Source organism: Aulonocara sp. 'chitande type north' Nkhata Bay, linkage group LG19, assembly GCF_057382095.1.
Source record: "Aulonocara sp. 'chitande type north' Nkhata Bay isolate Kocher_YH1m ecotype deep benthic linkage group LG19, A_spYH_male_GT1.1, whole genome shotgun sequence".
Classification (NCBI taxonomy): Eukaryota; Metazoa; Chordata; class Actinopteri; order Cichliformes; family Cichlidae; genus Aulonocara; species Aulonocara sp. 'chitande type north' Nkhata Bay.
The window spans coordinates 17,057,668-17,068,099 of NC_141362.1; the positions used below are offsets into that span (position 1 = coordinate 17,057,668).

Below are 10,432 nucleotides of genomic sequence, written 5' to 3' on the forward strand. Positions count from 1 at the left end.
TCCAATTAACCTATCCCCACAAGTTTAGAAATCATATATAAATAAATATACTGTAGACAAAGTGGATTTGCATTCTGTTCACGTGCTATCACACGTAATGAGAAAATCCATGACAACAAATGTCACAGCAGTATATTTAGCAAATAGGCAATGCGCTGTTACAAAGCTGTTCTTTTTAGCTAGCCTGGAAGACTCAAATGAGCACCTGAATGTTTAACAGTTCTTATCTCTTGTGGGCGATGACAGAGAGGGGATGTTAAACACACACTGCCAGTGCACCCGGTGTTTTCTAGATCTGAAAATAAATGTGTGGGCAGCTTTCCTCTGCTGAGAAAACCAGGTACAGACAGTACCTTTTGTTGCTGAAGCTGCTGTGTTGAAAGACCGACACGCCGGTTCTCCTTCCAGCGCAAAAACAATGTGGAATCTGGCAAGTTAAGCACTGGAGGTTAATGATGAGTTAAACAATCTATTAATATTGTTCAACATTGTGGTTTATTCCTCTGTTAATGAGATGGAGCTAAAGTGATATTTACTGAATGAGTTCCCATCATAATTACCTACTCCATATTGTTATTGCATGTTTGCTCAGCCCGTCAGGAAGGGAAATCAACATTTGCCCTGCTCTCCAGCTCTTCAGTGGGTGTCACGGTTCCAGCAATGGCATTTGATGTCTTCATCTGACTGGCTCACATCACCTCACATAGGGCTGCACCCACGCTGGCTAAACAAGTAGAGGACAGACAGTAAGTAGACACACTCAGAAATATCCATTAATGATGTCATCTAGCTGAAAATTAATTCTGATAGTTGTAGAACTAAACAGTTATACAATTAATATGTAAAACAAGAAAGCTGTTGGGGGATTAAATGCCTTCTGGCAACCATTGTGTAAGATGGTTCATGAATGTAAATGGCTAATAAGGTGCAGTTCTACTGAATCCATCATGAGAATGAGCCCTCCAACCTAAACAATAAGTCTATTACTACTTTGCAAAATGACCTCTATGACCTCTTCCAGTGCTATTCTTCATTCTTCAACTGATTGAATTTCAAATGACTGCTTTTAGCAAAAGTTTAGAAAAATAAATTGTATCTTTAATGTTTGATGTATCTCTGAACAGCACATACACAGCTTTGATTAAGATAATCAATTATTAACACCATTAACATGCTGTAGTTGGTTCATTTTAAATTAGCATGCGATGCAGCTCAAAGCACCTTTCCAGGCCTATAAGTATTAGAACACATTATATGCAAGCACAGTTTTTTCTTATCATCTCTGTTATGCATACAGCACCCAGATCTATGTCCCACTGGAAAACAGTGATTAAAGCAACCTCCAGGAGCTAATGTCTGCTCTTTCAGAAATCAAGTACTAGATGTCCCACAGCTCCCTCCAGCAAAATGGAAATAAATCTGACACAATTATTTCCTGCCCTCTGCCCATATCCTCTCTGCAAAACAACTCGGGTCCCTGTCTATAAAATCTCAGCCCAGCAGCCAAAAGGCTAGGTGTGTTTGAGGACAGCGATGTCTCTTTTAGCTAGAGGTGAGCAGGCTTTTTTCAGTCAGTGCCCATCAGCTCTGAAACTTTCTTCTTCATCATTTGCAACTTCTTAAAATATAACATAAAACTTATGTTTAAAATGAGGCACATTACTTTTCTTTGCTCTCCAATATGCTGCATCTTTTCTAATTGATTATTTAACCATCTGTCTGTGAACTTTACAATCTATGCTGAGTTTTATTTCCCCTCCTTACGTTCAGGTACCTGAATTAAAAATCACTTCATATTAAAGATAATTGGTGGGTGCAGCTTCATAGTTCCCCTAAGATGGAAAAGTACAACCTTGCCTGAGGTTATTCTTGGTTAATTACTTTACATACAGGCACCACACAATTAAAGTAGTTTTATAAAACATATCCATCCATCCATCCATCCCCTTAGCTGTTTATTCAATTCAGGGTCACTAGGTGATGGAGAAGCTTTATATCTTTATAAAATGTACATTTCGATAAATAAACTCAGTATAATTATGGACAAGTTTTTCAGAGAGGTTTTTGCACATGCAGATATCTGGAAGTCCTGCCCTCTTTATCAGTTGGCAATCCAAGTCTTTTCATGGCGGCTGTGTTCTAGGAGGTTGAATGTGTTGTCTAATATTAACAACAACAACAACAACAACAACAACAACAATAATAATAATAATAATAATAATAATAATAATAATAATGACAAAGTAACAAGTCAAAGCCCCAAAGCTTGAATAACTATTATTTCAACTACTTTTTGGAAAATGTCCACAGATCGAGTTCTGGTGATCTCAGAGGAAAGCCTTTTCTAGAGAGTCAGGACAACAGCACTGACATCTTTGTCCCCCAAAATTTAATGTGAGGGATGGAGAGTCAGTCTTTATCTGTGGAATAGAGAATCTGGGATGGGGATTAGGGAGGAGAACAGTAAAAAATACTGGAGAGCAAGAGAATGAAGGAACTGTGAGAAGATGAGACCGTCAGTATTTTGATCCCTGTTTCCTCCTCTGCCAGAGGTCTGGGAGTTTGCAGTGTCTTAGCTGTTCCTAGGACTGCACTCTTCTGGACAGAGTTCTCGGATGTCGTTCCTGGAACCTGCTGGAGTCACTCTACCAGTTCAGCCCCGAGGGCTCCAATTATTACTGTTGGCTTCCCCTTTCGTATCCTTTCTAGCTCCTCCACCCACCCTTGGTATTTCTAATTTTACATCACTTAATGGCTTGATGCCTAAAAATATTAGATTAAATATTAAATATCAAATATTATACATGATTAAAATATTAGTCTTTAGTTTATATAATAGGTTTTTTTTTTTTTTTTTTGGTAGTTTTTATATCAGTTAACAGTTTTTGCAATAGTGAAAATAGCCACGAGTGTTATAAGACAGGACTTGCAGTATCCGTCGAATGTCTGGTCACATGGGCGAGCAGGTCCATTTTCTGACTGTTACAGTAGTTGTAGTTTCAACCTGAATATTTACAGACTGCACATTTTTTTAATATCGTTTGCTTGCTTTCAGCAGCTTTGATCGAGCATAAAAGTTCTAAAAAAAACCCATCAGTGCCAGTTGCCAAACAAAGCAACAGACACACACTGTTATGTGACGGCTGTGTGCAGGCAGGAAAAGGACCCAAGGTGCAGACTCCAGAAACAAAACTTGAACTCAAAACAGCTTTAATGCTCAACTTAAAAAGGGTAACAAAACTGAGACTACAAAATAACCTTACACAGAACACACAACAAGATAAGGGTAGATCACGACAATGACAAACTGCAACACAGGGCTTAAATACATAGAGGGAGCAATCAGGGAATGGACAACAGGAGGGAAACACAGCTGGGGAAAATCAGAACTGACGAGACAAGGAAGCATAACCTGAACACACTGAGATAAGACAGAGACCTTCAAAGTAAAACAGGAAACACATAACACAGACTGAACAAAGACACAGACTCACATGCAGGCACTACAACAGAGGGAACAGAGACGTGGGACCAGGGCAGACACAAACACTGACTGGACACGGGGATATAACGGACAGGGGAGACAGCAACTAAGGATTACACAGAGACAAACCATAAGACATGACTCTAACAAAAACCCAAAGACTAGAAATTATAAATAATATAATAAACTCAAAAACCCTGGGTCAACGACCCAGGCATCCTAACACACACAGCTATACATCTGCTAGCTAGTGAACAACGAGGAATTTAGCACGGATAGAGCTGAACTTTCGGAGTCGGAGCTATATCAATTTAGTAGCTTGAAACATGGGTTGAAATGAATACTAATGGAAATGAATGCTCGCACACAAGCAAAATTTGCCAACTGCTACAAAATCATAGCTCAGATATAGGCTAAAGAATGAGAACCTTCCAGATTGTGGGACCAATACAATACAGTGTGGTACAAAAACAGTCAAAACAGGAATTTTTAAAACAATTATAACTGTAAAATATTTGAAACTACAAGTATTTCTGTAATCCATCTGCTATTGGAGGTTTGTTGAACGAATAACAAACAAAAATGAATGGTATTTTTACTTTTAATTTAGTTTTAATGTCACATACAGTCCTGCCAGGCAACTCTACACTCATGACACATTAGTACTCCAAGATGGCACCAGCTGTTGTACCAGCAAACCCACTATCATGATTTAAAGCTCTTACTATCTTGCTGAACTGGCCTCAGAGCCTAATCATTATACAAAATTCTAGACCAAAGCAAATACATAGGTCAACAGAGTTTCTCTTTATCCAGTTTACACAGGCTGCCTCCTCCACCTGGCTTACAACTACAGAACACTCTGGTCCGGTGGGGCTCAAGAAAAAACACGACCCACCAACTGCCATGGATGCCTCTTATCAGACCTTGTATGTGCTCAGTGCTCGTCTGGACATGGCAATTCCATGATAATACTATCTGATAACCGTCTGTGTCAAACGGCCTTAACCTGAAGGTTAGATCAAGCTGCGACGCACCGATGCAGATGCAGAGATGTAGAAAACATGGTCTAATGGGAGAGCATGAGCGTGACAAGCGTGCAGAGATTTGTGGCAAGACGGCTCACTGAGACATCTCATCTGCATGCCTGAATCACTGACTAATAGCAGGCACAGGCAATGTTGCTGCTGTTATTGGCATTTTAAGAAAGATGAATGTGGTTTCTCACATTTTAGGCAAACGGATGCAAATATACGTTCTGCAAAAATGCAGCTACAGCTGAAAAATAACTCCTATATATACTTGAGTATCTGCACTTGCTGCACAATGCAACTAGTCAGACTATGATATATGGTTGTATATGATGTCATCTCCAGCCTATTTCACGGATATGTTATTGCATAAAAATGTTGCTGTATGATAAATAATAGCTGTTAACCTCCTAAAATAAAAATCACCTTACCTTTACACTTTGTTTTTTTGAACTGCTTGGAAGTGCAAGTGAACTAATTAAGAGGTTTTGAACAGATTAAATATTTTTCTAAATCTTTTGAGATTTCTTTACAAGCCCGTGTAGCACCACCTGACTGACATGGATGTAGCATTGTTATGTTAGGCATTGTAATTACTAAACCATTTATAATTTGATTAAGCAGATGAGACATGTTAGTTTAAATTTTCTTTCTTCTAAATTTCACTCTTGCTAAACTGTAGTTACATAATCATATGATTATTAGGGCCTGTTACACTGCTAAAAGCCACTATAGTACTGCATTTATCCTTAGATTATTCCTCAAAGTTGGAGGAAACCATATGTACGCTCAAGATTAGTGGTATAAGCCATATATATATACACATTATTAGAGTTACCTGAATGGGTATCTATTTGAACATGAGCATTACATTGTTGACATATTGGCTGCTGTTAGCTTTGCAATGTAAAAAAGACACAAGAGAGAAGCTACTGTAGCTACTGTACATCAGCTGCTCCTTCCTATCTAATCTGTGTCGCCTCAGACTGATTCTTTTTCACTGATCAACAGTGGCACTTACAGCAAGTCTCGCAATGTTCATTTCTTCATCATCAGTTTCCACATGTTGACATTTATGTAAATACCTTCATTATCAGATTTATTTCTTGCAAGGACCAGGTGTCAGAAAAAGGCAGAGCAAATGAGAGTTTTAATAGTGTTGGAAAGCAAAAACAAGTTATTAGACTGACTGGAATATGCATAACTTTTCAGTGTTGACCATATATTTGGACATTTCTAATCTTACTAATGTACATATTGGTGCCTAGGGTGCAAACATTAACTTGATTAACTTATTACTGTTTATATTAGAGAATATTGTGGTAAACAGTAGCTAGATTTGGAGACATAAGGCATTTGCAATTAAAATTTGGAACTATGTTACTTATATACCCTGTAATCTGGGTTTGGGATATTAGTTGACAGAATACAGAAAAAAATCTTAATGTCTTAATTAGCTTTCTCTTTCTGTACCAGATACAACATTAAAATGTCTTATACTTGACTCCACTCAAATGAGTTTGTACAGTCCCTTAACTGCACTGGGCCACTTTAGAGTTTTCATTCTGAACAATTTATCCTCAAGTCCATTAAGAAAGCTCCATCACTGTAAAGCCAAAATGAACAAATCTGGGCTGTATGGATAAGGAAAAGTCAGAAAACAAACAAACAAGCAAAAGCAACAAAACAAAATAAAAAAAACCCCACGTTTCCTTTCCTTGTCCACATCATCAGAGCACCAGGATGAGGGTTGCTGTTTTACTTCTGAAGCTGTAATATACTACACTACTACTACTTAATCTGATCCTCTAGAATAACTGAAGCTGGTATAATCACACCAGCGCTAGACAATCACTCTATTAAATCAAAGTAGTCTTCTAAAAATAGCTTGGTTTGCATTTTAATAAAGATACATCCTGGTTCCAAATACACAAATCTCAAACATGATGATGACACTAAACCATTTTGAATTAAGTCTATGTGAGCACATGTTATCCTGTTATATGAATTTGATTCTCTTGAATCTTCTGCATTTGTATCCGACATCTAACATAATTGCTTTTATGAAGCCTCATGAAAGTTTGAAATCAGAACACTAAACTCCATTAAACGTTACTTACCTCATTCCTATTTGAGAGTTGATCATGTGGAAGATTTGCATGCTGTTCTGCTATGTGCTGTATAAGAAAATCGATAGCCTTGGGAAACACGCAGCTGCTGGGAGAGAACGCGAGGCTGTGCACATTCAGCAACTAGGCAACTGTAAACACACATACACACTATGTGTTGAATGGATTGGTGCTGAAAATTGTTATTACAGTTATCCAAGGCTGCTGCAAATAAATACCCCCCCCTACAAAGCTTCTTTATAACTTACCGAATATGTGACTTGGTTTTTTAATAGATGATATTGAGTTACACAGGTTCCCAACAAAAGCCTGCAAAATACGAGCTGTGGTCGAATTTCACACATGATTTGCATATAGATAGCGCAATCAAAGATCTGCAACAATGTGAGAGTTAGAATTTTCAGATTGCTTAAGTGTCTGAGCGATGATTGGATGAAAACTGATGATTAACAGGAACAGGTTCAATCAGATGTCGTTGTAATAACAAGCAATAATGAAAATAAAATAATAAAAATAAGACATAGAGGAGAAAGAGAAGGGCAAACAGGTCACTGTTATAGGGATTGGGTGAGCAAAGAAGGAAATATAGATCTTTAAGCTTCAAGATGCCCAAGCATCTCTTAAGACAAATAGTGGGTTTATATGTTATAGAAAGAACTATGAGTTCAGCGCGTGTGTATACATGTCAGGGCTTTGCTCACTGCAAGAAGGCTGGAGTCCCTGCACAGTGCGGACATGCACTGCATTCTAATAGTACCATTAGCATTCAAGGTCTGTAAACTCTGCTGGACTGAGAATATCAACAAACTAGGAGCAGACTTGATTAGATAAATGCAGTTAAAAGTCTTTTATTGTGTAATGTTTGCAGTAGCTCTCATATAAGGAATGAATAAAGTCACTTCAGTTTGGCACTATGAAGGAGCTGCATTAGCATTTAGGCACTGATACTGAGAAAAATAGCAGTAAATAGCTGCAGCTGTTCTTCTGCACACTGGGTGGCAGTGTTACCAAAGGCATTCTTGTCGCGATACCTTACGTCTCATAAAGGTTTGCAATTATTTACAGGAAGCTCAAATTTACCATCGCTGTTGTTATGCTGCAATAAGAGGCACAATTTAATCTAATGCTAGAGATGTGAAGATGGATATTTTGCTTGTTTATATATAATACCTTCACTCATCCATGTTTATAGTTGAAGATTAGAATGCACCTGTCTGCAAGTGGAGAATTAAAGAAGCACATCTCTTAGACCTGCAAAATCATTACACCCTTTAGCAAGAGCGCAAATTGAGTTCAGGATTGTGTCGGCCACAAATGCAGTCGAGGGCAACTCCTGTGACACAGTGTTGCTGAAGCCTTTGTGAAAGGTCAGCAAAAAAGCGGCGGCACTGTTCGTCTCGCCAAATGTCACAATGTCGCACAGGTTGATGCGACTGACAGAGGACCTTATCTGGTGGGATAATGCCACTAGTGGTGGAGGACTGGGCAAGGGTCATTGGTCCTGGAGTGAGAGATAACAGGATCTAGAGAAGTATGGACTAAACATAGCCTCAAGTTGGTGGCATACTTCTTTAGTAAATTTGAACTGCAGTCTAAGAGATATTGATGGAAAGCTCCTACTTTGTAGGAGATGTCTACGAGTTAGACAGAAACACTAATACATTACCATTTTTCCAGCGAGCTCAATGTGGGGAACATTAAAGCCCATGCAGAGTATATGCTAACTAGCTTCTAGTCTTTGCAGAGTGACAAGTGATGTTAATATGGAAGTATGAAGGAGGAATATATGTTGTTGTGAGAGATACACATATTGACGGGGCCGGGTTATGTTAAAAAGTATAAATTGTTATACTTTGTTCATTGGTTCAAAGGTACCCCACACTTCTTTTTTGTTTGCTTGTTTGTTCTGGTGTATTTTTCATTTGAACTGTTATTCTGCCAGAGTACTCATATTTACAAGATGGCATTGAACGCCCCATTGGTGTGTCAGGAAAACTCTTTTGTACGTATGTTCCCTGAAGGGGATTGGAGTCGTTCTTTTTCCACCGCAGCGAAGGGCTAGGAGTTGGAGAGGAGCTGCTGTATGTTTTTGTTATGATCTGATTGTGAAATAAAGCATATGCAGTGAGAAAGCAACTCTAGGAGTCATCCCTGCCTAAAAGCTGCAACATTGTTAATGTCTGACTCGTTGTGTCTGTCTGACAGAAGCAGCACAAAGAGTCAGTGGGCTATTCAGCTATTTTTGGACATATATAAAGGATGGACATAACTCCATGGATCTGGGATTTAAAGCCACCTTCTAAACTATGCTTCAGGGCCTGGCTGTTAATGACAAATTGCAGTATCCTTAGTCTGTCAGTCAAAACCACAACACATTTTCATTCTTGTCTGAGTGTTATAGAAACAAGATGATGATGTCTACAATACGTCTACAATTTCCATCCACCTATTTCCTTCTGCTTATCAAATTCAGTTTTGCGGGAGGGCTGGAGCTTATCTCTGTGGGTGCGAAACAACGTACAGCCTGGACGGGCTGGCATTCTGTCACAGGGCTAACACAGAGACAGACCACCATTCATACAGCCTTCTTACAGACCTGCTTGCTGTGAGGCAACAGTGCACCACTGTGCCTCCTGCAGTATTCAACGTATAGCTTGAAATTGGAACTTTACGATTATACGAACCCAATCAGGTTATTCAGGTTAACTTTCACTCACACTTTTGGTACAGATCTTCATTTTGACCCGTGCTGTGCAGCTATCTTTAGAAGATCCCATTAAAACATCTATAAAGCTCAACAACTCACCCTCAAATACAAATTCATCATTTCAAAAATACCCTGACAGGAAACAGGAGTTTAGAAAGTGACTTTTTCATTCATCAGCTAAACTCTTTTGTTGTTCCAGTCTTCTAGGCTCAGTTACTTTAATTCTGTACCTGTCAGTGTTGAAGCATTTACATTCTTATTTCTTCACAGAAAGCTCAGAATAAGACCAGGAGTCTTTGTGATGATAACTGGAAATGGTTGTCTTGTATTATCCCAGGATTACAAGGTCTGGTATTAACTACTTTTCTCCTCCTCCTCTACTTTGGGTTTTGGCAGCAGAAACAGTCTGACATGACATTTTTTTCTTTTCAGTAAATCACATTTGTTCATTATTAGCCTTTTCTAATAACTCTAGCACTCTATTTATATCCTAAATATTCGGAAATTAGGTCTCCGGTTTCTGCATCTTCTTCTGTTCTCATTATGTGAAATTTGCAACAAACTTGCTCAAAGAAAGTGACAAAAAGGAGCTGACCCAAAAGATTTATTTAAATAAAACAGACTTTATTAAACAAAATAACTAACAAGAAAGACTACTGTCTGAGCCAACAGCTCTCCTCCTGGAGTATCACTTTCAATATAACTAAAGTCAAGCTTAATTAACCTGTACTATCACTCATGGTTCTGATGTTGACTCTTCATGCTTTCCAACAACTCCTCCACATTAACATGAAAATGCTCAAAACCCAATCAATACACCCAGAGTTTACAAGCAGCTTCACAAGAATCAGTGAAGCCAGATAATCTCAGACTTAAAGATGGAATGAGTGAATATCTGTTCATGTTAACAGCGTCTCCTAATACACATTTTTGTGAATACATCAGGTTTGACCAAGTACATACTAAAATCAAACGAGATATGTTAATTACATTAAAAACTAAACATTTAAGCAGAATTGCAAATGAAATTCAACATGTAGCAAAACACAAAAGCTTAAATCTGCATATCTGTAAGCTTACA

The 10,432-nt window shown here is 38.3% G+C and overlaps 1 long non-coding RNA gene across 1 annotated transcript; it reads right to left on the minus strand.

Annotated features, from left to right (window-relative positions):
* Positions 1-295: 295 nt before the first annotated feature.
* Positions 296-6,693, minus strand: LOC147306763 (uncharacterized). The gene is made up of 3 exons (XR_015126478.1): positions 6,636-6,693; positions 561-724; positions 296-427 (listed from the first exon to the last, which is right to left on the minus strand). It is a non-coding gene; the product is annotated as an uncharacterized LOC147306763 (long non-coding RNA).
* Positions 6,694-10,432: the final 3,739 nt, after the last annotated feature.